The sequence below is a fragment of the Hevea brasiliensis genome, chromosome 3, assembly GCF_030052815.1.
Source record: "Hevea brasiliensis isolate MT/VB/25A 57/8 chromosome 3, ASM3005281v1, whole genome shotgun sequence".
NCBI classification, from domain to species: Eukaryota; Viridiplantae; Streptophyta; class Magnoliopsida; order Malpighiales; family Euphorbiaceae; genus Hevea; species Hevea brasiliensis.
In genome coordinates this window covers 12,433,970-12,440,230 of record NC_079495.1, presented here as the reverse complement: position 1 = coordinate 12,440,230, position 6,261 = coordinate 12,433,970, and positions in this window count along the sequence as shown.

Here is a 6,261-nt window from a genome sequence, read left to right as displayed (position 1 = left end):
ATCAAACTCATATTAATTTTAATTGATATCATACATTTATGTTACAAGTTGTAATTGATTTCCTTCTAACCCATGTTACATAATGCACTAGACCCATGCATATTATAATTTCTATAATTTCCCATTCAGCATGTTACACCCTTAGGCCATGTGATATGCTCCATTCACATAGCCAGGCTGTGTAGTTCTCTGTACTACACACCATTTAGCAAATGACAGTGTGCTTAGTACAAATCACATGGGTTAGTCATGTGATTCTATGTTTCCATCATTATGAATTACTTAAAGTTAAAAAGCCCAATAAAAAAAAATCATAATCCTTCCCATTGCTTAATCTATCAAAGGTACATAATTAAATTATTTAAACTTTCTTGAATTACATGGAGAAGCCTGAATACATATGCACATGTAATTCTTTTAGGTATATCATTAGTTCAAATTGAGAAATCAACATAAGTAACTAACAATATTAGTCATGCAAAATACCAAGAAAGTATTCAGTTCAAAGCATAAAGAACTCAAAACTCAACTTATATTGTTTGTAATATAATAATTATATATAATAATTATCTTAAGTCTTTTTAAATTTCATTTTATCTCCACAACAAAATAAATCCAAACTTCAAATCTTATTTTGAATTTAACAATTCCCTATCTATTAGTAACTTATTCATATTTATAATAAACTCCAACTATTTCGTTTACATTATTACTACTACTATGAGTAACCAATTACATAAGAGTTGTTCCATTTTAATACGCTATACTCAAAATTCAAAGTGGTTATAACAATCTCAAAATCTCTAACACCCAAGTTCAAAATAGAATTCTAGTGTCATTCTGTCAATAAGGCTTTTCAGATATTTCATTTAACCTTATATATTCAAATTAAAATTCCAATGCCATATTATCAATGAGTTTTTTTTTTTTCCCCTCTAGGTATTTCAACTAACCTTAAATATTCATATATTCACCAATACCATTCCTCAACCTCATAAATCAATATTAACATGCTCATACTAAAAGACTCTTAGGCTACTACTATGATATTGTCTTTTAGAGACACATACCTTGAGACAAATAAGATATTTATTACTAATAACAATTATTTGAGCCAAAATTTTATTAGTCTCTAAATATTATATTATTTGTTTCTAATGACTTATTTTTTTAGACAAAAACTTATAGTTTCAAAATGTTTTATTATTTATTTTTAATAATTAATTTTTTGAGGCAAAAACTTATTAGTCTCTAAATGTATGATTATTTTTTTTTAATAATTAATTTTTGAAACAAAACTTAATAGTCTCTAAATGTTATATTATTTACTTCTAATTCATTAAGATTAACTTTATTTATATAAAAAGTATTATAGTTTTTTTTTTTATAAATTTATCGCTAAAAAATTCCTTTTCCATATTAAAAAAAATTTAATAACTAATTAAACTATATATATAAAAGTTGTGTAAAATTTTAATAATTAGGTGACCCATATATATATATATATATATAAGGTGTGTTAAGTATGTGTAGATTATATATAATTTAATAAAAAAGTGATTTTTTAAAAATTAAACATGTAAATGCACACACACATAAATATTGTATTATATTTGTATACATTAAAATAAAGAAATTATATTTTTCTTTTAATCTATGTAATTAAAGCTTTTAGTCAATCTATTGTTATTAATCATTGAACTAACAAATTTTGTTAATTTCTTAAGAAAAAAAAACTCAAAAGTTTGATAAAAAAATTATTACCATTAACACTACAAGAAAAACAAATATAATTTAAGGAATAAAATGTGATTTAGGAAGGGTCAAACAGTACAAAAATATAGCAACAATGGAACAGCTGGGTGAACAAATATTTAATGAGATTGAGGATTTGGGATTCCAAAAAGTTATAGAAGTTGATTCAGAAGGAGTCAATGCTAGAATTTCTAAGAATTACAGAAGTGAGTGGAAGAAAATAAGTATATTTTGGGACTTGCCTTACTAGAAAACAAATCTCATTAGGCATAATCTTGATGTAATGCACATAGAAAAAAAAATGTGTTTGATAATATTTTCAATACCATTATGAATGTCCAGGGGAAAACAAAGGATAATGCAAAGTCTAGAGCAGATTTGAAAGTATTTTGCCATCGTCCAGAGTTACATTGGGATGAAAATACCAAGAAATTTCCTAATGCTCCTTACACACTGGACAAGAATGCAAAAGAAGTGTTGTGTAAGTGGGTGAAAGAATTAAGATTTCCAGATGGATATGTGTTTAACATGGGAAGATGTGTTGATATGAACAAGCTTTAATTGTTCGGCATGAAGAGTCATGATTATCATGTCTTTATGCAACGACTAATACCCATAGCATTTCGAGAGTTACTTCCAGGAAATGTGTGGCAGTCATTGACATAATTGAGTCTTTTCTTTAAAGATCTCACTTCTAATATCATAACAGAGGAAGATATGAGACGTCTGGAAAAAAAAAATTCCTTTTATTTTGTGTAAGCTTGAGCGTATTTTTCCTCCAAGCTTCTTTGACTCTATGGAACATCTTCCAATCCATTTGGCTTATGAAGCACGTATAGTGAGCCAAGTTCAGTATCGATGGATGTATCCATTTGAGAGGTAAGTAATAATAACTATATAAAATCAAACAAAACTTATTTAGTGTATGTATTAATTACGTATTCTTCAATGTAGGTATCTTCGAAAGTTAAAGAATAATGTTAAAAATAAAGCCAAGGTTAAAGGTTCAATATGCAATGTATATTTGGTTGAAGAAGCTACATCATTTTGTGCACACTATTTCAAATCACACGTTTCAACAAGGCATAGCAAAGTGCCCCGAAATGTTTATGGATGTGGGATTGAAGCATATTAACATCCAAGGATGCTATCCATATTCAAACAATCTGGACGATCTTTTGGTTGAGAGAAATCCAGACGATTAGATGGCACAGAATTTCATTCAGCTCACACCTATATTTTGCTGAATTACAATAAAGTTAAACCATACATTAAGTTATTAATGATGCAGATATGAAAACCATTTACATTTGATGCTAGATTAACTTTAATTTTTTTTTTTCTCTTAAAAGAATTTATGAAGATACCTTAAGGCAAAGTCAACCATTTATTCAAGATAGCAAGGTTGATGCAAAACTTGAAATGGAGTTTGCATTTTGGTTTGAGAAATACGTGAGTAATAATTTATATACATTTTTTATATCCATTATTAGAACCAAATTTTCTTACATATTAGCTAATGCTTATAATTTGTCAATAGGCACATGATCCTTCATCGAACATTACCAACCAAATCATTAAAGACCGTGCAAAAGTTTCATTGCATATTGTTAAGTCCTTTCATGGATATTATGTTAATGGATACAAGTTTCACACTGAAGGATATGGTTCAAGTAGGTCTACAATAAATAATGTAGTATGCATCAAGGGCTCTAGTTACAGTGTAAGTGATCTTGAGTATTATGGTTAGCTGACAGAAATAGTGCAATTAGAGTACCCTGCATTACCAATCAAGTGAACTGTATTATTTAAGTGCTCTTGGTTTGATCCAACACCAAAACATGGTCCAAGAGTACTGTAGGAGTGGAAGCATGGATTTAGGGCATTTAAAGCATTGAATTTTCAAAAACCAATTCTAGGGTTTCATGCATCATACATGTGTATTATGGTCCTAAACAATTTTCAATGCCCCAATTGCATACTAAGACATATTTTAGCATGTTATAAACCTTCATTTGCCATCATAGATTGTGAATTAACATTTAATTTAATTAAACCCTAACTAAAAAGGGGGTTTTTGGATACTAATCTCTTGCTGCACAATTGATATATCCTTCTTGTCTTTGATGCCTCTAGGACCCTAATTGAAGTCCCTTTAGCTTGTCCACCACAAGCTCACTATGGCAGGCCCTATTTGACTTCCCAAGCCTTTGCCAACCACTTGTAATTAGCAGTTTATGTTTTAGTGAGTTTTAATGGATGTATATAACACTAGAAACACTTTCTAGCAAATTTAATTCAAAGAACATGAAGGATTTCTCTTTGAATCAAGTGAGAAAGGAAGAGAGGAGAGGGGAGCTCAATGTTGCCATCCACTTTGAGAGGAAGAAGAGAAATTTTTTTTCTCTTTCTTCTTTTCCACTTTATATAGTAAGTCAAAGTTTACTTACCATTGCCACATGTCACCATAAGATCCTATCTTACTTTTTGGTTGACTTAATCCTATAGAGCCAAGTGTCAATCTCCTTTAAATCATGTAAAGTGGTCTTCCATCATAGGAGGACAAGTGTCAAGATCATATTGAAGGAGCAGAAGCATGAAAAACACAAGTTTATATCATTGAATTTAAAAATTTTTACCAAGGGTCACATGCATTATGCAAGATTTATTTTTATCTATTTGATTTCAATGATAAAAAACATATTAAAACTCTTTTAATATGTTTTAGATATGTATTTGTCATTTAAGATTTTAGAATTAATCAGATTAATTTTAGAACTCTAGATTAGATCAAGAACAAGTGCACTAACCTCTTGATGCACTGTAGTATGTTTGGCACCTTTGGGATGCATCTTTAGGATACCAGATGTTGTCCCTCTAGCTTGTCCACACCAAGATCACCTATGGCAGTCCTTGAACAGCTTTTAAAGCTTTTTCTATGAATTAGAAAATCAAGTTTTTCCTTTTCAGCGATTAAAGATGTAAACAGAATACTAGAAACAATTTCTAGTATTTTTAATTTAAGAGATTGTTTGCTAATCTCTTGGAATTGATGAGAGATGAAGAAGAAGAGAGAATGGCAGCCTCAGGGGTGGTAGCACAAAGGGAGGCAGCAGCTGGTTGTATTTTGTTCTTTCATCCTTACACTTATATAGCTAGGTCACCACTTAAAACCCTTGCCACATGTCACCTTCTGATTGGCTCTAGGATTAATTGACCCAATCATATTGTGCCAAGTGTCAAACCTACATTTAATCTTAATTTTAATCATCTTATATGATTAAAAGACATTTGGCAAGCTTATGTGTAATGCCATATGTCACCATCTCATGGTGCCACATGTCACCCTATGAAATGACTAAAATGCCCCTGTGTCTTAATTTTGAGTTCTTAACCCAAAATAATTATTTCTCTTCTTCTAATCAATTTATATCAAATATAAATTAATTAATTAATCTCTATTAATTAATTTCTCATTAATTAAATTCATATTTAAGCACTTTAAATATAAATTTAACTTATATTATACATCCAATAACCTAGATTTGGTTTCAAGTCATGTTAGGGACTTTGCAATCTAATTGCAAACTAAACCTATTTAATTAATCAATTAAACTTTTTAATTAATTAATTAAATCATATTTAATTTGGTGATTACTTGTGTATGTGTGTGACTTACTAAGCTCATCACTAATTGACAATGAGACATGATATCAACTCTTAATATCATCAGAACTCTTTCTTATCATAAATGATTTCTCTAAATCATTTTATGCACCTCATAGACCATGGTTAACACCTACTATAGCATGCCATGGCTACCCAATCAGTAATAAGGTTTACTTTAAATGAACCTATAATCATATTTTATCATGCACTAGAATCTCTTTGTTACAAAATCCCAATTCAAGCTGGAGTCATAGTTTATGTCAAACCCCATTTGCTATAAATATTATGTTCTCTTTTAATTCCAGTTCTTGATTAAAAAGATTTTCTCACTAGAAACTCTTTTCTGATTAAATCTATCTGTCCTGGCCAAGAACTTGAAACATCAAGAACAATTAAATGAACATAGGATTTTATCCCTATTTACTAAGAGGAACATATTCCATCTTGATCAATGCCTACCTCCATATATAACTAGTAGGAGCCAACACATGCCCATATACCCATACATAGTACAAGTATGAAAGGAGTATCAAACTCAAACCACCTATATACAAGATAACTGTGCTATCTCAAGTCTAAAGATTATATACATTGATATGATTTATGACAATGTATTGACAAGAGTAAACTCCATGTGCTTATCATAAATGTCACTGGTTCGACCTACTTATCATGTATAAGTGCCTATCATGTTTGTCATATGGCATGAGACTCACCATTTCATCTTATTTATATCTCATATAAATAACTTGGGAATAAACATAAATACAATCTTTCTGAATAAGTCATGTCCTTATTGTGAAGTATCCTCGATTGTGAACTTATTTATGATACTTT